Source organism: Bos indicus, chromosome 25 (assembly GCF_029378745.1).
Source record: "Bos indicus isolate NIAB-ARS_2022 breed Sahiwal x Tharparkar chromosome 25, NIAB-ARS_B.indTharparkar_mat_pri_1.0, whole genome shotgun sequence".
Classification (NCBI taxonomy): Eukaryota; Metazoa; Chordata; class Mammalia; order Artiodactyla; family Bovidae; genus Bos; species Bos indicus.
Window position 1 is genome coordinate 17,636,661 of NC_091784.1, and position 22,629 is coordinate 17,659,289.

Genomic DNA, 22,629 nt, shown 5'->3' on the forward strand with positions numbered 1-22,629 from the left:
ACCTATTATGTGCTAGGCATTCTTGCAGGAGATAAGGATATAGCACTGAATATCAAATAATCCATGGCCTCAAAGAATTTATATTTCAGAGGAAGTAAGATAGATAATAAAAATACAAATCAAAGTATAAATAAATATATGAAGTAATTTTAGTCACTAAGAGCTTTGAAGAAAAAAAGCAGATAAACATGAAAGAGGGCTGCTTAAACCAGAGTAGTCTATCAGTTGGAATTATATTGGTAACATGATCCAAAATAACCGTGCCTTCAACAAAATAAAAGTTTATTTCTCTCTCAAGTAGAAGTTCAGAAGCAAGTAATCCAGAACTCTTATGCCAGTTCTGCTCCATGAAGTCCTCAGTGATCCAGGCTCCGTCTATTCTATCCCTCTGCTGTGCTTGGCCTCCATTTCCAAGGTTACCTCCTGGTCTGAGGTGGCTGCTCCAGCTCCAGCCATCACATCATGTTCCAGTCAGGAGAATGAATAAATGAGAAGACAAAGAAGCTAAAAGTATGTACCAATTATTTTTTAAGGATGGTTCTTGGATATTGCCACATAATATTTCTGCTTATACTGCATTGGACAGAAGTTGGTCATGTAGCTAGAGCCAGTTTTTTTTTTCTTTTTTGGCTATGTTGCCTGTGGGATCTTAGTTCCCCAACCAGGGATCGAACCTGTGCCCCCTGCTTTGGAAGAATAGAGTCTTAACCACTGGACCACCAAAGAAGTCCCCCGTATTTTTCATAACTACACACAAACACATGTATACAGAGATGAGTGTACAGCCACACCTCCCTTTTGAGATGAGGAAAAAGGCTAAATAAGTGGATTGGGTTAATAAAAAAAGATCTTATATGTTACAAACATTGCAAGGCATAAACGTTCTATTGCCTTTGGTCACAAAATCAGCCTATTTTAATCTGGGCCTCTTTCACTTTAAGAAAATAGTAAATCCAGGTTAATATTTATTCCAATTCTGAGTCATTCTTGGTTTCACTTTCTAAATCATTCAGTAGTGGGTCTGGTGAGATCTTGAAAAGAAACTGGAGGGTGGGGGGGAGAGGGAGAAAGAAACAGCTAGTTTATAGTGAGGCCTCCTGGGAGTAGCTGTTAGACAAGGTGGTAACTAATAACCCGATGAACAGAATTTGTCCAGAATACGTCCAGATGGTAATTAAAATGTTTCTTCCTCCCTTACTCACTCTGTAGGGCCCCCTTGAGGTGCTCTTTGAATTTATTTATTTTCCTCCGGTCACTAGCCTTTCCCTAATTGAAATGGGCGGGGCTGGGGGGAGGGGAGTGTCGCCCGAGAACCAGAAAACAAAATCACCTCTGGACCCGGTTCAGTAAATCATTGATCCAGAAGTCAGAAAGTTTCAGACACACGCTTCAGATTGTGTTTTTTGTACCCCAGGCCAGTGCTTGTCACATTTTAATATGCTTATGAGTCACTTGGGATCTTGCTAAAGCACAGACTGATTCAGCAGGTCTGGACTGGGGCCTGAGACCTTGCATTTCTAACAAGCCTCCCCCCGTAGCTCCCCACCCTGTGATGGCTAGTCTGGAGACCTCACTCTTGAGCAGCGAGGTCCCAGATAGAGCAGTGGTTTTCAAACTCGCCTGCCCGTTTGAATTACCTGGAGGATCTTTAAGAACTCCTGATGCCTAAGCCTTATGGCCAGCTTCTGACTGAATTAGTGTGGGTGAAGCCTGGGCATGATTGGGATTTTCTATGCTTCCCAAGAGGTACTAGTATGAAGCACATTTGGGGACTCACTGCCCTAGACTAGAGCCATTAGTTCTCACACTTTAAAGCGCATCAGGGTCATCTGGAGGGTTTGTTAAGTCATACAGATTGCTGGACCCCACCCTGCATGGTTTCAGTGGGTCTGGGTGGGGCTGGACAGAGAATCTGCTTTTCTAATGAAGTGCTTTTTAATTTTTTTTAACTTTTTATTTTGTATTGGGGTATAGCAGATTAACAACCAATGTTGTCATAGTTTTAGGTGAACAGAGAAGGAACTCAGTCACACATATACATGTATCCATTCTCCCCAAAATTCCCCTCCCATACAGGCTGCCACGTAACATTGAACAGAGTTCCACACGCTGTACAGTAGGTCCTTGTTGGTTACGCATTTTAAATACAGCAGTGTGTACATATCCCAAACTCTCTAACTTTCCCTTCCCCCCGGCAACTATAAGCTTGTTTTCAAAGTCTGTGAGTCTGTTTTGCAAGTTCATTTGTATCATTTATTTTTAGATTCCACATATAAGGGATGTCATACAACATTTCTCCTCCTTTCTCTGACTTTTTTCATTCAGTATGATGGTCAGTAGGTCCATTCATGTTTCTGCAAATGGCCTTATTTCACTCTTTTTAATGGCTGAGTAATACTCCATCTAACAAAGTGCTTTTGATGCTGTTGGTCTGAAGATTTCACTTTGAGAGGCACCATCTGTGGGCTAGGGAAGAGGAGAAGGAACACACAGCAATGTCACTAAGGGGAGGCATTAATCTTCACTCAAGCAAGCACCTAGAGAAGCATAAATTACCGGTGCTTGGAAGTTGCCTTGACTGTCCTCTCACCACCTGGAAAGGACTGACCACCAATTACAGCCAGCCTATGGCCCCTACTTTATGGCACAAGACTTGCCAGCTCTCCCACTCCATGCTGATGACCCATTTTGCCACAGTTCAGACCAGTAGTAGCCCCTCTAGAATAGAGGGTGGTGGCCTTGTCCTCAGAGAGGTGATGCTCTTGGGGAGGATGAATGCTGCATTTGGACAAGCTGCAGATCACCCACCGAGTCTGGACGGAGGTAGAACATCCGCCCTTGCCTCAGGAAAAGCCCATGATGCCATTTCACAGAGATGCTTTAGTGATCCTGGTTCTTATGCAAACAGTGGAAGACCTCGCTTATAACCACAGGAATGCTGAGATGTGGTGGAACAAAAGAGAATTCTCTTATGGGTAGCAGATAAGAATGTTCAATGACTGGGACTGTCTCCCCAAAACACTGAGCTCCTAAATCCAAAGAGTTATTTTCCATATTTAATGTTTTCTCCAGCTTTTTAAATTAAAAAATAAGGAAGAAAGAAGCATGCTATAGATTTATAACAAAAGATAGAGCAGAGGTAAGACTGATCCGCTCTTTTAAAATATTCACTTTTATCTTTCCCAAAGAAAATTCCTTTACTTACCTATGTATTTTCTTTCAAGGATGTTTTCATAGTCAGCAGTCTGAGTTAAGTCTGTGTGTATTGAGTTGCTAAGTTGTGTACGACTCTTTGTGACCCCATGAACTTGGGAGCCTGGGATCACACCCCATGTGATCCCAGGCTCCTCTGTCCATGGGATTTCCCAGGCAAGAATACCGGAGTGGGTTGCCATTTCCTTCTCTAGGGGATCTTTTCAGCCTAGGAATTGAATTCACACTCCTTCATTGGCAGGCAGATTCTTAGCAGTTAAAAAAAAACACAAATATATATGATATATAACTTTGTGTACGTTGTACATTGTACAACATGTTGATAAGATTGCTATTGTAGTACCTCTTTCACATCACATAATTATCATTTCCTTTTAAGATCTAGTCTCTCAGCTAGTCTGGTGATTATAATACAATGCTTTATAGTATATATTTACTATAGTATGTATTAGCTCTCTTGGCTTTATTTACTACTTAATTGCAAGTTTGTTTAATCCTTAGAAGAAAATAGCCCTAGAGATGTGGGAAGGAAAGTATCATTTATTAAGCATCTACTATGTTTTAGGGATTCCACAAACCTTTTTGTGTTCATTAACTCATGTATTGTAGTAGAAAGCTCTGCTATCACTGGAATTATAATTGTCTGGAATTTTTTGGAAAAAAATTTTTAAGCAAACTAAAGATAAAGCATTCTTTATCATAGAGAAAATAACATAGACATTAAAGAAGCATGTAGAACTCTGAATCTATGTGGGCCATTAAGCCACAAAAACTTTCTGGACCTTGTATGGTGACCATTCAAATTCCTGCTGAGAGCTTGTTTTTGTTTGTTTGTTTGTTTTCCTGCGAGATCTTAGTTCCCCCATCAGGGATGGAACCTGTGCCCCATGCAGTGGAAACATGGAGTCTTAACCACTGGACTAGGGAAGTCCTGAGAGCTACTTGTTTAATGATATCACAAACAAAGTTTTAGCAGTTGCTTCTAATGGGTTTTCAAGGCTTTGGGGTCCCCCAGAATTAGGGGGTGGTATGGCTTATTTTTGGATGTGAGAGTTGGACTGTGAAGCAGGCTGAGTGCTGAAGAATTGATGCTTTTGAACTGTGGTGTTGGAGAAGACTCTTGAGAGTCCCTTGGACTGCAAGGAGATCCAACCAGTCCATTCTGAAGGAGATCAGCCCTGGGATTTCTTTGGAAGGCATGATGCTAAAGCTGAAACTCCAGTACTTTGGCCACCTCATGCGAAGAGTTGACTCATTGGAAAAGACTCTGATGCTGGGAGGGATTGGGGGCAGGAGGAGAAGGGGACGACAGAGGATGAGATGGCTGGATGGCATCACTGACTCAATGGACGTGAGTCTGAGTGAACTCCGGGAGTTGGTGATGGACAGGGAGGCCTGGCGTGCTGCGATTCATGGGGTCGTAAAGAGTCGGACATGACTGAGCAACTGAACTGAACTGATGGCTTATTTTGCCTGCTGGCAGAAACTTTAAATACAGCAAGTTCCCTACATATGAACCTTCGAGTTGTAAGCTTTCAAAGATGTGAATGTGAGTCACTGCTTTTTTTTTTCCAAGGGGGTAGATAGAATTGAATCCAGCAAGGAACCAGAACCTGCACCATGGTGTGAGTGAACCTGCAGCTTGCCCTCCGCCTCTTCTTGCTGAAAATTCTTCAGTTCTGCCATCTCCCACCTCCTCTCCCTCCTCCAGTCAGTAACTCTTCCTGCCTGTTCTCTTGATGCCAGCCCCTGGATGTCAGCTGTTGTGCTGTACTACTTACTTTTCAATGTACTGTAGGATTAAAAACGTTTTATTTTTTGTGTTTGGTTTTTTATGTATTACTTGCATGAAAAGTATTATAAACCTATTATAAGCACCAAAGTACAGTACTATGCAGTCGATAGTGTTAGTTGGGTACCTAGGCTAACTTTGTTGGACTTAACAAACAAACTGGACTTAAGAATGTGCTCTTGGAATGAAACCTGTTTGTGTGCGGGGGCCTTACTGTAATGTATATATATTTTTGTTATTCTGCTATATGTTGACCATAAGTTATATAGCAAAATGAAGCCATGTATTAGGCAAAGGATTTTTCCCCCCTCCAAAATACTGTATTAAACATTGACCTTGAATGTGCAAGTGTGGCAGTCGCCATTGCTGAAAGTACTGTGGTCAGAGGCAGTGGACGATGAGATGCAGAGACGTCGGATGTTCCACTTGACCTTGCTCGCCTCTGCTCTGCCCCAGCCCTGTACCACCAGATGCTCGGTAGGGGCACCGCACAGAGGCGCAGCTTGCCAGAGGGCCTCCCCTCGGCTGTCCTATTTTGGTGCTTGGCTGCTCAAATGGACTGGCTGGTGCCTTCTCTGATCCTGTGGCTTCCCTCCTGGACTGTCCTTTCCCCGCTCCTTCTAGCACTCTGTAAGAGTTATTTCCTGGGATAAACCTCTCATCCCATCACCCATACGGTTGTGTGTTGAACCTTGGACCAGACCACAAAGGCCAAGGTGAAGAATGAAGGAAGCTACTGAAGGCCCCTGAGCCAAAGGGTGGCCTATGTCTGTGAGTGGGGCTCTTTTGACTGCAGCTAGGGTTCAAGGCAATGGCACCCCACTCCAGCACTTTTGCCTGGAAAATCCCATGGACGGAGGAGCCTGGTGGGCTACAGTCCATGGGGTCGCTAAGAGTCGGACACGACTGAGCGACTTCCCTTTCACTTTTCACTTTCATGCATTGGAGAAGGAAATGGCGACCCACTCCAGTGTTCTTGCCTGGAGAATCCCAGGGATGGGGGAGCCTGGTGGGCTGCCGTCTATGGGGTCGCACAGAGTTGGCCACGACTGAAGCGACTTAGCAGCAGCAGCAGCAGGGTTCAAGGCACTTGGGCTTCTCCATGGAGCAGGGTGCTGTGCAGAAAAAATTGCCTTCTGACTACTTCCCAAGTCTGCCCCACAGCAGGTGCCCTGTGCCCTCCTGCTTCACTGACCAGGGGTCACTATGACTTTGCCCCTCAGTCTTGACAAGAAGTCTTCCCTTGTGGCTTAGCTGGTAAAGAATCCACCTGCAATGCAGGAGACCTGGGTTCGATCCCTGGGTTGGGAAGATCCCGTGGAAAAGGGAAAGGCTACCCACTCCAGTATTCTGGCCTGGAGAATTCCGTGGACTGTGTATAGTCCACGGGGTTGCAAAGAGTTGGACATGACTGAGCAACTCTCACTTGTTTAAATATATAAATATTCTCACTTAGGGGCTTCCCTGGTGGCCCAGAAGGTAAAGAATCTGCCTGCAATGAGGGAGACCCAAGTTCGATTCCTGGGTTCGGAAGATCCCCTGGAGAGGGAAATGACAACCCACTCTAGTACTCTTGCCTGGAAAATCCCATGGACAGAGGAGCCTGGTAGGCTACAGTCCATGGGGTCGAAAAGAGTCAGACATGACTGAGCGACTTCACGTTCTTTATTCTCACTTCACTTGACAAGAAGAGTTGGTGTTTGCATTCAACAAATAGAAGGACTGATGTGCAAGAAGATTCTAGTTCTTTATGGCAGTGGTGTTTATATGCAGCTGCTTTGTGGCAGTCACGGGAATAGGTTAAATGAGGTGGCTTTTAAAATAAGAATAGCAGGAAATCTGCCTTCCAGCAGGATATATATACAGCACTCTGGGAAGGAGCACGTGTAATTGGCCAAAAGAGGTATTAGTGGTTACATTTCAGAATCCACTGGGGGGCTTTAAAAATATCCAGGCTCTCCACTGCAGACCATTTAAATTCAGTTTCTGGGGGTGAGGCTCAGACATCTTGGTGGAGGTATTTTTTTCTTTTTTAGTCTAAAGTGATTCCCAAGAGTAGCCAGGATTGAGAATCCATTCAACCACAGTGAAGAGGTTGCGAAAGGGGACCTATGGGCCATATCTGATCGAGGATAGTATTATCTTTCAGAAATTTGGATTTGCTGCTAATATTGAAACAGGGAAATTGCAAATACAAACCTAAATTTCCAGCTTCTTTCCTTTGAGATCCCAGAAGTGGGGCCATAGTCCCCACTAACCCTTAGTGTCTTGCCCAGTCTGTTTCACTCATTCTATTATCTCCCTGTCCACTGTAGACACTGAATTTGGGGACCTCACAGGGATTAAGAGAAGGTGTCAGTAAACTATAGCCCTTGAGCTAAATCTGGCTTGCTGCCTCTTTTTGTATGGCCTGTAAGCTAAGAATGGTTTCTATGTTTTGAAATTGCTGAGGGAAAAAGTGAAAGGGGAATATTTCATGACGCATGAAAAATTACATAAAATTCAAATGTCAGTGCCATATTAGAACATGGATCATGGCCATGCTTATTTGCTAATGTGTTGTATGTGGTCACTTTTGTGCTGCAACAGCAGACTGTAGGGTCACAAATCCTGTGACCTTTATCTACTACCTGTCACTTGTTATAGAACCAGTTTGCTGATTAAGAGAGTAAGATTTAGTATCAAACAAAGCTAGATTTGGACTCTGTTTCTGTTATCAGTTATCGGAGAGAAATTGGGCAAATTCCATCACCTCTTGGTAAAAGGCAGAGAAGAAATCTTACCCTGCGAGCCACCGTGATGATGTTGTTCAGATGACTATGTTCAGCTCCCAGCCTAGTGCTGAGAAAGTGCACAATACATTGTATCCAACAGAAGAGGAAGACTGAAAATCATCCACTTTGAGAGTGATAGTGTTTTTCATTGACTAACAGAAAAAGATCCAGGGGTCCTTAACTATTTTAAAAGAAAGCTCATTGCTCTTCTAAAGAGATTACATTACTATGTCATTAAAGTCACTTTGCAGCAATTCAATGGAGTTATTATTCTACGTTAGATATCTTTTAAGTGTAAAAGCTGCAATGTTTATCAAATGCAAAATCACCTTTTTACTTGATACTATTGATTATTGGCTTTGTTACCATATGAAAACCTTGGAAATAATTACCATTTAGCATGAATAATAATTCAGTTTGTTCAGAAACTGAACTGTCCATGCTGCTGCTGCTAAGTCGCTTCGGTCGTGTCCGACTCTGTGCAATCCCAAAGATGGCGGCCCACCAGGCTCCCCCGTCCCTGGGATTCTCCAGGCAAGAACACTGGAGTGGGTTGCCATTTCCTTCTCCAATGCATGAAAGTGAAAAGTGAAAGTGAAGTCACTCAGTCGTGTCCAACTCTTAGTGGCCTCATGGACTGCAGCCTACCAGGCTCCTCCGTCCATGGGATTTTCCAGGCAATAGTACTGGAGTGGGTTGCCATTTTACTGAGTGAAAATTGTCTTTTCTGTGATATCACTTTATGTGTTACATTGGAAGTTTATTAATTATCCAGAAGCTGATATTGTTGATTTCCAAAAAGAAAAAAGCAGCAGAATCTTCTTCTGTTTGATGAAAGTTGACCAAATCAAAGACTTGGTTATAAATATTTATCATTTAATTAAATCATCAGAACTGATCATGCACTTAAAATACTCATAACTTAACATTTACCATTTTAAAATATACAATCTTACAGCATTAAGTACCATTCGCAATGTTGCACAGCTGTAACCACTATCGAGTTCCAGAACTTTTTCATCACCCCCGCAAAGAAACCTCATACCCACTAAGCAGTCACTCCCAGTTCTCCGCCTCACCCCAATTCCTAGCAACCACTAACCTGCTCTCTCTCTCAATGAATTTGCCTATTCTGGATATTTCATTTATATGACCTGGGGTGCCTGGCTTCTTTCACTTAGCATAGCGTTTTCAAGGTTTATCTGTGCTGCACTATAGCATGTCCCAGGACTTCCCTGATAGCTCACTTGGTAAAGAATTCACCTGCAATGCAGGAGATCCTGGTACGAGTCCTGGGTTGTGAAGATCCGCTGGAGAAGGGATAGGCTACCCACTCTAGTATTCTTGGGCTTCCCTTGTGGCTCAGCTGGTAAAGAATCCATCTGCAATGCAGGAGACCTGGGTTCAGTTCCTGGGTTGGGAAGATCCCTGGAGAAGGGAAAGGCTAGCCACTCCACTATTCTGGCTCAGAGAATTCCGTGTATAGTCGACAGGGTGCAAAGAGTCAGACACCGCTGAGTGACTTTAACTTTAACTTTTCATAGCATGTACCAGTTCTATGTTTCTTTTTGTGGCTGAATAAAATTCTATAGCATGGGACTTCCCTGGTGGTCCAGTGGTTAAGAATTCCCCTGCCGATCCAGGAGACACAGATTCGATCCCTGGTCCTGGAAGAACCCCATGCTGTGGGACAACTAGGTCCACATGCTGCAGCTGCTGAGCCCACCTGCCCTAGAACCCAAGCTCTGCAGCAAGAGAAGCCACCGCAGTGAGAAGCCTGCACACCTCAGCTGGAGAGTAGCCTCTTCTCCCTGCAACTAGAAAAGCCTGTGCATAGCAAGGAAGACCCAGCACAGCCAAAAATAAAAAAAATAAAATAAAACTTTAAAAAATTAAATTTAAAAATTGTACAGGAGGCAGTGACCTAAAACATCCCAAAGAAAAAGAAATGCAAGAATGCAAAGTGATTGTCTGAGGAGGCTTTACAAATGGCTGAGGAAAGAAGAAAAGTGAAAGGCAAGGGAGAAAGGGAAAGATATACCCAACTGAAAGCAGAATTCCAGAGAACAGCAAGGAGAGAGAAGAAGTCCTTCTTAAAAGGACAATGCAAAGAAATAGAGAAAAGCAATAGAATGGGAAATACTCGTGATCTCCTCAAGAAAATTACAGATATAAAGGGAACATTTCATGCAAGGATGGGCACGATAAAGGACAGAAACAGTAAGGATCTAACAGAAGCAGAAGAGATTAAGAAGAGGTGGCAAGAATACAGAGAAGAACTATACAAAAAAGGTCTTAATGACTTGCATAACCATGATGCTGTGGTCACTTACCTTAAGCCAAACATTGTGGAGTGTGATGTCAAAGGGACCTTAGGAAGCATCAATACAAACGAAGCTAGTGGAGGTGATGAATTCCAGCCGAGCTACTTCAAATCCTAAAAGATTATGCTGTTAAAGTGCTGCACTCAATATGCCAGCAAATTTGAAAAACTCAGCAGTGGCCGCAGGACTGGAAAAGGTCAGTTTTCATTCAAATTCCAAAGTAGGGTAATGTCAAAGTATGGTACTACATTGTATGTACTACTACACATGCTAGTAAGGTTATGTTGAAAATCCTTCAAGCTAGGCTTACACTAGTATATGAATTGAGAACTTCCAGTTGTACAACCTGAGTTTAGAAAAGGCAGAGGAACCAGAGTTCAGATTGCTAGCATTCACTGGATTATGGAGAAACCAAGGGAGTTCCAGAAACATATCTACTTCTGCTTCATTGACTACACTAAAGCCTTTGACTGGGTCACTACAAGCTGAAGCCTTTGACTATGGATCACAACAAGCTGTGGAAAACTCTTAAAGAGATGGGAATACCAGACAAACCTCACCTATCTCCTGAGAAATCTATGTGGGCCGGGAAGCAACAGTTAGAATTGGACATGCTACAACTGACTAGTTTCAAATTGGGAAAGGAATATAACAAGCTGTGTATTGTCACCCTGCTTATTTAACTTCTGTGCAGAGTATGCCATGCTAAATGCTGGGTTGGATGAATCACAAGCTGGAATCAAGACTGCCAGAAGAAATATCAGTAACTTCAGATATGCAGATGACACAACCCTTATGGCAGAAAGCAAAGAGGAACTAAAGAGCCTCTTGAAAGTGAAAGAGGAAAATGAAAAAGCTTGCTTAAAACTCAACATTCAAAAAACTAAGATCATGGCATCCGGTCCCATTCAGTTCAGTTCAGTTCAGTTCAGTCACTCAGTCATGTCTGACTCTTTGCAACTCCATGGATCGCAGCATGCCAGGCCTCCCTGTCCATCACCAACTCCCAGAGTTCGCTGAGACTCATGTCCATCGAGTCAGTGATGCCATCCAGCCATCTTATCCTCTGTCGTCCCCTTCTCTTCCTGCCTTCAATCTTTCCCAACATCAGGGTCTTTTCCAATGAGTCAACTCTTCACATGAGGTGGTCAAAGTATTGGAGTTTCAGCTTCAGCATCAGTCCTTCCATTGAACACCCAGGACTGATCTCCTTTAGTATGGACTGGTTGGATCTCCTTGCAGTCCAAGGGACTCTCAAGAGTCTTCTCCAACACCACAGTTCAAAAGCATCAATTCTTCGGTGCTCAGCTTTCTTCACAGTCCAACTCTCACATCCATACATGACCACTGAAAAAACCATCTAGGTTGGTCATAACTTTCCTTCTAAGGAGTAAGCGTCTTTTAATTTCATGGCTGCAATCACCATCTGCAGTGATTTTGGAGCCCCAAAAAACAAAGTCTGATACTGTTTCCACTGTTTCCCCATCTATTTCCCATGAAGTGATGGGACCAGATGCCATAATCTTAGTTTTCTGAATGTTGAGCTTTAAGCCAACTTTTTCACTCTCCTCTTTCACTTTCATCAAGAGGCTTTTTAGTTCCTCTTCACTTTCTGCCATAAGGGTGGTGTCATCTGCATATCTGAGGTTATTGATATTTTCCCCGGCAATCTTGATTCCAGCTTGTGCTTCTTCCAGCCCAGCATTTCTCATGATGTACTCTGCATATAAGTTAAATAAGCAAGGTGACAATATACAGCCTTGACGTACTCCTTTTCCGGTCCCATTACTTCACAACAAATAGATGGGGTAACAATGGAAACAGTAAGAGACTTCATTTTCTTGGGCTCCAAAATCACTGCAGATGGTAGCTGCAGCCATGAAATTAAAAGACACCTGCTCCTTGGAAGAAAAGCTATGACCAATCTAGACAGCATATTAAAAAGCAGAGACATTACTTTGCCAAGAAAGATCTGTCTAGTCAAAGCTATGCTTTTTCCAGTAGTCATGTACAGATGTGTGAGCTGGGCCATAAAGAAGGCTGAGCACCAAAGAACTGATGCTTTCAAACTGTGGTGCTGGAGAAGACACTTGAGAGTCCCTTGGACCGCAAGGAGATCCAACCAGTCCATCCTAAAGGAAATCAATCCTGTATATTCATTGGAAGGATTGATGCTGAAGCTGAAGGTCCAATACTTTGGCTACCTGATGTGAAGAACTGACTCATTGGAAAAGACCCTGATATTGGGAAAGATTGAAGGCAGCAGGAGAAGGGGATGTCAGAGGATGAGCTGGTTGGATGGCATCACTGACTCAATGGACATGAGTTTGAGCAAGGTCCAGGAGCTGGTGATGGACAGGGAAGTTTGGCATGCTCGCAAAGAGTCAGACATGACTCAATGACTGAACTGAACTGAACTGAACTGAAGATCATAGCATCCAGTCCCATCACTTCATGGTAAATATAAGGGGGAAAAGTGGAAGCAGTGACAGATTTTATTTTCTTGGGCTCCATAATCACTGCAGATGATGACTGCAGCCATGAAATTAAAAGACGGTTGCTCCTTGGAAGGAAAGCTATGACAAACCTAGACAGTGCATTAAATAGCAGAGACATCACTTTACTGACTAAGGTCCATATAGTTAAAGCTAAGGTTTTCCAGCCGTCATGTACAAATGTGAGAGTTGGACTATAAAGAAGGCTGAGTGCCTAAGAATTGATGCTTTTGAATTGCGTTGCTAGAGAAGACTCTTGAGAGTCCCTTGGACTGCAAGGAGATCAAGCTAGTCAATCCTAAAGGAAATCAACCTTGAATATTCATTGGAAGGACTGTTGCTGAAGTTGAGATACCAATATTTTGATCACCTGATGGGAAGAGCTGACTCACTGGGGAAAAAAACCCCTGATGCTGAGAAAGACTGAAGGCAAAAGGAGAAGCAGGCAGCAGAGGATGAGATTGTTAGATAGCTTCACTGATTCAATGGACATGAATCTGAGCAAACTCCGGGAGATAGCAGAGGACAGAGGAGCCTGGCATGCTACAATTCATGAGGCTGCAAAGAGTCGGACACGACTTAGCAACTGAACAACAACAATATCATTTAAAAAAATATTTCAGTATTTGGATATTCCATGTTTTGTTTATTCATTCATCCACTGATAGATATTTGGGTTGTTTCCTCTTAGGGCTAGTGTGAATAGTGCTGTGATGAACATTCATGTACATATTTTTTGTTGGAAAACCTGTCAGAGTTCTACTATCAAGACCCTTTCAGACAATGCTAAGTATCTGAAAGAAAATGAGCTAGATGAACAGTAAAAGGACTGAGACCTGGATTAAAAAGGGTCTTGATAATGCATTTGTTCGCTTGCATAATGCTGTCTCACCCCCTTGAATGCAAAGGCCATGAGGGCCAGGACTGTAGGTGTGTTCACTGCTACACCTTGAGAGAGTGAACACACAGACTGTGCCCGGACCACATATATAAATAGAACTCAGACTCACAGTCTGCAGCAACCAGCCAAGAAGCCAACCCATGACTGCCAGTAACCAGTCCAGGAAACCATTCTGCCGTCTCTAAATCAGACTTGGAGGAAGTCAGACCACTGTCTTCAGCAACCAGCCCAGAAGCCAAATAACAACCCCTGCAACCATCAGCCCCCCATAACCAGGACTTGATTCATAACTGACAGCTTCTCTAATTTTTGTTCCCACTTCTAACTAGAGGGACCAACTAGAGAAAGTTAACCATGCAAGCCTAACCAGTTACACAAGGACGTGCTTCTAGTTAGCCCGCCCCACCTTTCCTATGCCAACAGCCTCTTATGGGACACACCTGGTCCTTCTCGCATCCCCTCCTCTTCTTTTTTCAACTATAAAGCTTTCCCACTCCTCTGTCTACCCTTGAGTCTCTGCCAAAAGGCAAATGATAGGGGCTGAGTCCCTTGCTCTAGCAGGCTCTGAATATATGGCTTCTTCATGGTTCCTTCGGATGGTCTTTATCTGTTTCCACAGCCTCCTTCCCCAGGACAGGGCCTGGCATACAGAGGGGCCTGGTCAGTGACTGGGGATGGTGTGAACACACGTTGCTGAGGACAGGCCTGTCCTTTCACAGTCCCTGCCAGGGCCCTCAAGCCCACAGCACACTCTGAGGTCTCATCCCAGCCCCCCTCTCTCTTTAGAACTCCAGACCTGCTTGTGCAGCAGCTGACAGGCTGTGTCTGCCGAGACATCCACAGGTCCTGGGATGCAGTGTGTCCCGCATCTGCTGGTCCCTCCTCTCTTCCTTCTATACCTCTTCACCTGGTGTCATCACCCAGGTCCCCCTGAGTGCCCCGCCTGGAACCTGGGAGTCAGCCTACCCGCTCCTTCTCATTCTCCCCAACCTATTCAGTTCAGTTCAGTCACTCAGTCTTGTCTGACTCTTTGCAACCCCGTGGACTGCAGCACGCCAGGCTTCCCTGTCCATCACCAACTCCTGGAACTTGTTCAGACTCATATCCAATGAGTTGGTGATGCCATCCAACCGTCTCATCCTCTGTCATCCCCTTCACTTTTTGGATTCAATCTTCCCCAGCATCAGGGTCTTTTCTAAGGAGTCAGTTCTTCACATCAAGGGGCCAAAGTATTGGAGCTTCAGCTTCAGCATCAGTCCTTCCAGTGAACACTCAGGGTTGATTTCCTTTAGGGTTGACTGGTTATAACCCGTCAGTAAGTCCTGTTGGTTCTACTCCAGAATGCCTGGTGAAACCACACGTTCTTCTAGCTCTGCTACTGGTCAGGCCCTCATTGCGGCAACAGCCCCAAACTGGTCTAGCTGCCCTCATCCTGGTCTCCTCCAAAAGAGCCAGGGGACACTCCCCTGAACAACCTATTTCTGATCAGGAGACGCCCCCACTGAGTCACCCTCAGGCTAGAGTCTAAACCTAAAAGAAGGGAATTCCCTGGCTGTCCAATAGTTAAGACTCTGCGGTCTCAATGCAGGTGGCACAGATTTGACCCCCAGGCATGGAACCAAGATCCTGCATGCCCTGTGGCATGGCATAGCCAAAATAAAATAAAAATAAACCTAAGAGAAGAGTTTTTCTGGAGCCTCCCAGACCTGGTCCCTGCCCACCTTCCCAGTTTTAACTCTGGTCTAGCCTATATTCTAACCATGGGCATGGCAGGTGATGGCACTCTCTGCCCTCCCTGTCCCCCTCTCTCCCCTCACTTACTTGGCAGGTGGCTTCTCTTCTTCAAGCCTCGGGGAGCCACTGCCTCAATGGTGAAGCCTCATCCTGACTGCCCTGATACCCTCCTGTTATCTGATAGATTATTCTGGGCTCATTACCCTAGGACGAGATTTTCTGGTCAGTCCCCTTCCCCACCTCCATGTGTAAATTCCTTGAGGGCACAAAATGTAGTTTTAACCTTTGTCATCTCAGAACCAAATACAATGCCTGGCACTTGGCAGGTATCAGAATGTCAATATTTGTTGAGCAAATAAATGTTTGCATAAGAACTGTATCAAAGCTGGATTACCCAACTGACTTTAGGGCTAGTTAGTGAAAGAGGGGGAACTCCCCAAATTATTTGGAAAGATTTTGATATGTGATAGTTGAATAAAAACAATGAGTCATTATTCTCAGAAAATAGAGGAAATGAGAATTTGGTTGGACTTCCTTACATGCCTCTTGCTGTCTCGGTTTTTCTTATTTTTCAACTTCATTTTATTTCATTTTCTTCCAGTTTTGTTGAGATATAATTGACATGCAGCACTGCACAAGTTTAAGGTATACAGCATCATTAAATGATTATCACGATAAGCTTAATGAACATCCATCATCCCATATAGAGACAAAATGAAAGGAATAGGAAAAAAAAGTATCTTTTCCTTGTGATGAGAACTCAGGGTTTACTCTCTTAACTTTCATATATAACATAGCAGCATTAATTATATTTACTATGTTGTCCATTATTCCCCTAATACTCACTTATCTTAGAACTGCCAAGGTTTTTTATTTATTTATTTATATTCCTATTATTATTAGGCTTACCTGGTGGCTCAGATGGTAAAAAATTTACCTGCAAAGCAGGAGACCTGGTTTCAATCCCTGGGTTGGGAAGATCCCCTGGAGAAGCAAATGGCAATCCACTCCAGTATTCTTGCCTGGAGAATTCCATGTGTCCATGGCTTGTTTTTTTATTATTATGTTCTCAAGTGTATTTGTAATACTTGACATATGAAACTTGCTTTTGAATATGTTTTAGGAACATTGAGAATGTGAACCATTATATAATTCGTTATTACCTTTTAAAAAATTAGGATCCACAGGAAAGATTTCTTTCATAGTTCTCCCTTTCCTTCCAAATACAATCTTAATCCCTACTGTGCAGATATATATATTTTTTTAATTATTTAATTTTTGGTGGCACTGAGTCTTCGCTGTCGCTCAGGGGCTTTCTCTTCGTTGCAGTGTGTGGGCTTCTCATTGTGGTGGCTTCTCTTGTTGCAGAGCACAGGCTCCAGGGCGTGGAGGCTCAGTAGCTGTGGTGCACGGGCTAAGTTGCTCCGAGGCATGTGGAATCTTCCCAGAGCAGAGACGGAAACTGTGTCCCCTGCATTGGCATGCAGAGTGCTATCCACTGTACCGCCAAGGAAGACTCAGCTATGTGTTTTCAATCTCATGTCTCCTTTTTTGTCTAGCTTCCATGAAGCGCCACACTGTATCTTTGGGCCATATTTTATAATTACGCAATACTTTCTAACTACTAACTTCTTTGACTATTATTTAACCTTTCTTCTTCTTTTTTTGTCTTTACTTTTAATTTTTTTCTTTTGGCTGCACTGGGTCTTCGCTGCAGCCCTTGAGCTTTCTCTAGTTGCAGACTATGAGTGGGTTCTAAAGGGCGCAGGCTCAGTAGATGCCATGTGCTGGCTTAGCTGCCCCTCACCATGTGGGATCTTAGTTCCTAATCAGGGATCAAACTTGATCTGCCTGCATTGGAAGGTGGATTCTCCACCACTGGACCACCACGGAAGGCTGTACCGTTACTTTTCAAGCTTACCTATTACCGTAGTTGTTCCTGGTTTTTTAGTCAACACACTAATTTTTTAAATCGCAGTTTTAGAAGAATTGAGCAGAGAGAACACAGAGTTCCTATATATTGTCTCTCTCCTTAAGTTTCACTTATTATTAACAGCTGGCATTGGTATAATACATTTGTTTCGATTGATGACCCCATTGTTGTGTTATGGAACTCTTCTCGACCTCATGGACTGCAGTACACCAGGCTTCCCTGTCCTTCACTGTCTCCTGGAGTTTGCTCAAACTCATGTCCATTGAGTCAGTGATACCATCCAACCATCTCATCCTCTGTCATCCCCTTCTCCTCCTGCCTTCAATCTTTCCCAGCATCAGGGTCTTCTCCAGTGGGTCAGCTCTTTGCAAAAGGTGACCCAAGTATTGGACCTTCAGCTTCATCATCAGTCCATCCAATGAATACTCAGGGTTAATTTCCTTTAGGATTGACTGGTTTGAGGTCCTTGCAGTCCAAGGGACTCTCAACAGTCTTCTCCAGCCCCACAGTTCCAAAACATTGATTCTTAGGTGCTCAGCCTTCTTTATGGTCCAACTCTCACATCTGTACATGACTACTGGAAAAACCATGGCTTTCATTATACAGACCTTTGTTGGCAAAGTGATGTCTCTACTGTTTTTTAATATACTATCTAGGTTTGTCATAGCTTTTCCTCCAAGCAACAAGTGTCTTTTAATTTCATGGCTGTAATCACCTTCTGCAATAATTTTGGAGCCCCCAAAAATAAAGTTTATTACCCTTTCCATTTTCTTATCATCTATTTGTCATGAAGTGATGGGACCAAATGTCATGATCTTAGTTTTCTGCATTTTGAGTTTTAAGGCAGCTTTTTTACTTTCCTCTTTCACTTTTATTAAGAGGCTCTTTAGTTCCTCTTTGCTTTCTGCCATAAGGGAGGTGTCATCTGCGTATCTGAGGTTATTATATTTCTCCCGGCAATCTTGATTCCAACTTGTACTTCATCCAGCCTGGCATTTCACATGATGTACTCTGTATCATGTGAATAAGCAGAGTGACAATATACAGCCTTGACATACTTCTTTCCCGGTTTTGAACCAGTCCATTGTTCCATGTCCGGTTCTAACTGCTGCTTCTTGACCTGCATACAGGTTTCTCAGGAAGTAGATAAAGTGGTCTGGTACTTCCATCTCTTTCAGAATTTTCCACAGTTTGTTGTGATCCACATAGTCAAATGTTTTAGCATAGTCAATGAAGCAGAAGTAGATGTTTTTCTGGAATTCCCTTGTTTTTTCTATGATCCAACGGATGTTGGCAATTTGATCTCTGGTTCCTCTGCCTTTTCTAAATCTAGCTTGTACAACTGGAAGTTCTTGGTTCACGTACTGTTGAAGCCTAGCTTGAACGATTTTTAGCATTATGTTGCTAGCCTGTGAAATGAGTGCAATTGCATAGTAGTTTGAACATTCTTTGGCATTGGAGTGAAAACTAACCTTTTCCAGTCCTGTGGCCACTGCTGAGTTTTCCAGATTTGCTGGCATATTGAGTGCAGCACTTTCACAGCATCATTTTTTAGGATTTGAAATAGCTCAGCTGAAATTCCATCACCTCCACTAGCTTTCCTCATAGTGATGTTTCCTAAGGCCCACTTGACTTCACTTTCCAGGATGACCCCTTATTGATACGTTATTTTAAACTTATCAACCAAGATCATAGCATGTTCCTTGTTGCTTTAGTCACTAAGTTGTATCTGACTCTTTTGTGACCCCATGGACTGTAGTCCGCCAGGCTTCTCTGTCCATGGGATTTCCCAGGCAAGAATGCTGGAGTGGGTTGCCATTTCCTTCTCCAGGAGATCTCCCCAACCCAGGGATCGAATCTGCTTATCTTGCATTGGCAGGCAGATTTTTTACCTATGAGCCACCAGAGAAGCCCTCATGACTTATATTAGAGTTCACTCTTTGAAGTATACAGTTCTATCCATTTTGACTAATGTATAACATCATGGATCCATCATTTCAGAATCACAGAGAAGAGTTTCACTGCTCTAAAAATCCCTGGTGCTTCCTGCTGCCCCTTACCCCCACCTCTGCACTTTGCTCTTACTTTTGCTTCTCTTTTGAATTATGTAAGAGAGAGGACAGAGGGGAGTCATAATCACTTTATCCCATCTTCTCGTTATAGAAATTTTCAAACAGCCCTAAATGTGGAACAAATGAACATCAGTATACCTTCTACCTGGATTTAACAATCATTAACATTTTGTCAGTTTTATTCTCTATTATTTATTTATTTTATTTCACACATTTTTTCTGAACTATTTGCAAGTAAGTTGCAGCCAGTGTGGACTGTTGAACTCTAAATACTTCAGCATGCTTCTACAATAATAAAGACATTCTCCTATACAACCTTAATGCCATTATCATAGCCAAGGAAATTAACTATATTCTATATTGTCATCTAATAGTCACTTCACATTCAAATTCCCCCAGGTGTCTTCAAAATGCCTTTTATGACTGCTTTGTTTTCTCAAACCAGGATGCCATTAAGTTTCACGTTTTCCCTCTAATGTTGAATCCTTAGTCATTTTTTATTCAGAACTATCAATTCATCTCCTTCCATCTTTTTTTTTTTTTGGACATTCACTACGGAAAAATTTGTGTAGAATATACATAGCATAAAATTTTCCATCTTAATCATTATTTTATTTTATTTTATTTGGCCGTGTCTTGCAGCATTGCAGGATCTTAGTTCCTTGACCTGGGATCCAACATGTGCCCCCTGCAGTGGAAGCATGGAGTCTTAACCACTGGACTGCCAGGGAGCTGCCTTAACCATTTCTAACTGTACTATTCTTGATCCTATATGAAGAAAACCCTAACAACTTCACACACACAAAAAAAAACTATTAGAAGTAATAGACAAATTCAGTGAAGTTTCAGGATAGAACATGAAAAAATCAGTAGCGTTTCTTCACACTACCAATGAACTTTCTGAAACAGATAACATTGACTTTTAAAAGCCTCAAGCCAGTTGTCTTCAAATATATCCCCCACCTTCTGAATTTGCTTGTTTCTTCCTAATGGTAATTTCCTCCATCTGACAAACTGGAAGTTAGTTCTAGAGGCTTGATCGAATTCAGGCTAATTGTTTTGGGACAAGAACACTTCAGAGATGGTATGTCCATCAGAGTGCATCACCTCAGGAGGACACGCAGCTTTACACGCTGTGTGTGTGTTAGTTGCTCAGTCATGTCCAACTCTTTGCGATCCCATGCCAGGTTCCTCTGTCCGTGGGATTTTCCAGGCAAGAAATACTGGAGAGTGTCGCTATTCCCTTCTCCAGGAGATCTTCTTGACCCAGGGATCAAACCCGTGTCTCCTGCATTGTAGGTGGATTCTTTACCATCTGAGTCACCAGGGAAGCCCATGCTGTAACCTAGGAAGGACTCAATCCAGCCTTGAGTTGAAAGAAATCTCTGCTTCTCTAATCTCACCTAAGGGTCTTCAAATTTATATCTCTACAGTCTCTATAGCTGTCTCCAGCAAACTTCATGATGAATTTTCTCTCAGCCACTGTGTCCTGCCTTTAAAAATAACTTTAATCTTTAGCAGCCAAGGATGGAAAGGAAATGAGCTGTAAATGCTCTCCTCTACCCCACTCTGCTCTTCCATATTCAGAGGACTGCTTTAATCTCAAGATGCATTTTTATCCTTTACTTTTTGATCACTAAATGGATATGACTTTTTTGCTTTGATTTCATTATGTTGGTGCATTTTCCTTCTAAAGGTGTCGAAGTAGGCAATTTCAGAAAAGTTCAAAGAGGCATCTTAAGATCTGGCCCCAGTTTCACTCATTATCTCTGATTCATTAATCAGAAATGTAATAGTCTAAATTGACTTAAAATTGCAGAAGCAAAGACAAATGGAAAACACTCAGATACTTCTGAAGACGTTTGCAAAGGTTGGAGTAGGGGGTTTTAATAAAAATTACAAAAATAGCTGCTGTTTACCCAACACCTGCCACATGCCTGGCTGCCTGGGGTTCTTGTCCAACATGTTTTCTGATTCTCTGACCCCAGTTGGGTGTCCAACAATTCAATTCCCTTCCTGGAGTTAGGTCTGATCCCACAAGCTCGGTCCCACAAGACTTCACCCACTTTAAATAGCAGCCTCAAGACCAGGGCCACCCATAGTTCTGACCAATGGCTACAAATTTGGGGGTTCTCTCAACTGCCCCCTCAAGTTCAGTAATTTGCTAGAATGGCTCACAGAATTTGAAATCGTGTAACTCAGATTGGATTTGAACCCACAATCTTTTAACTGAGATCACACACCTGCTTTCAGGACTTAATGAAGCTCAGGTTCTAGACATCTCATCGCAGAAAGTATTCAGAAAGTAACAGGTAAAAAATGGATTTGTTTAGAGAGAAACACACTCCACAGAGACAGTGAGGGCCATCTCAGAAGACAAGAGTGGCACCAGGGGTGGGGTTGTCAGTTTTTACGGGGGAGGGTAATTTCATAGGCTGTTGAGGAGGAGGATTGTTCCAACTGTTTTGGGGAAGCGGTTGGAGGTTTCTAAGAATTGGGTCATCACCCACGTTTTGAACTTTGATGGTCTGCCTCAGAACTGTCATGGTACTGGTGAGTGTGCCACTTAGCTTATGATAATGTGTAACAAAAAGCGTATAATAAGGTTCAAAGTCCACTGGGAATCTCCCACCATCTTGGATCTAGTTAATTCTAACCAGTTCTTGTCCTGTCCTGTGGCTCTCTCATTCTTTTAAAGCTTGTGCTCTGCCCTCTTCCCTCCTGTCTCGATCTCAGGAATATACTTCATTATATTTACCAATTTATTGTAAAAGATAAAACTCAAGGATGCACGGCAGAGAAGCCCAGGCAAGGTGAGACGGGAGGGCAGCACAGAGCTTCCACATCCTTTTGGGGAAAGTCACACTTCCAGCACCAACCCAGAAACTCTCGGAACTCAATCTCATTGGAAAAGTTTTTATACAGCTCACCCCCAGCTCCTCCTCCCCTCCCTGGAGGTCAGTTGTTCTGTCATTAAGTCACATCTGACTCTTTGTGTCCCCATGGACTGCAGCATGCCAGGCTCCCTGTCCTTCACTATCTCCTGAAGTTTGCTCAAACTCATATCCACTGAATCAGTGATGCCACCCAGCTATCTCATCCTCAGTTGTCCCCCTTCTCCTCCTGCCTTCAATCTTTCCCAGCATCAGGGTCTTTTCTGATGAGTCGGCTCTTCACATCAGGTGGCCAAAGTATTGGAGCTTCAGTTTTAGCATCAGTCCTTCCAGTGAATATTCAGGGTTGATTTCCTTTAGGATTGACGGTTTGATCTCCTTGCTGTCCAAGGGACTTTCAAGAATCTTCTTCAGCACCACATTCAAAAGCATCAATCCTTTAGCATTCAGCCTTCTTTATGGTCCAGTCCTCACATCTGTACATGACCACTGCAGAC

The 22,629-nt window shown here is 43.1% G+C and overlaps 1 long non-coding RNA gene across 1 annotated transcript; it reads right to left on the bottom strand.

The window, feature by feature from the left end:
• Positions 1 to 1,836: 1,836 nt before the first annotated feature.
• LOC109578239 (uncharacterized) lies at positions 1,837 to 15,446 on the bottom strand. Its single transcript, XR_011564044.1, has 4 exons — positions 15,321 to 15,446; positions 10,113 to 10,216; positions 9,043 to 9,161; positions 1,837 to 2,466 (listed from the first exon to the last, which is right to left on the bottom strand). It is a non-coding gene; the product is annotated as an uncharacterized lncRNA (long non-coding RNA).
• Between the last annotated feature and the right edge of the window lie 7,183 nt (positions 15,447 to 22,629).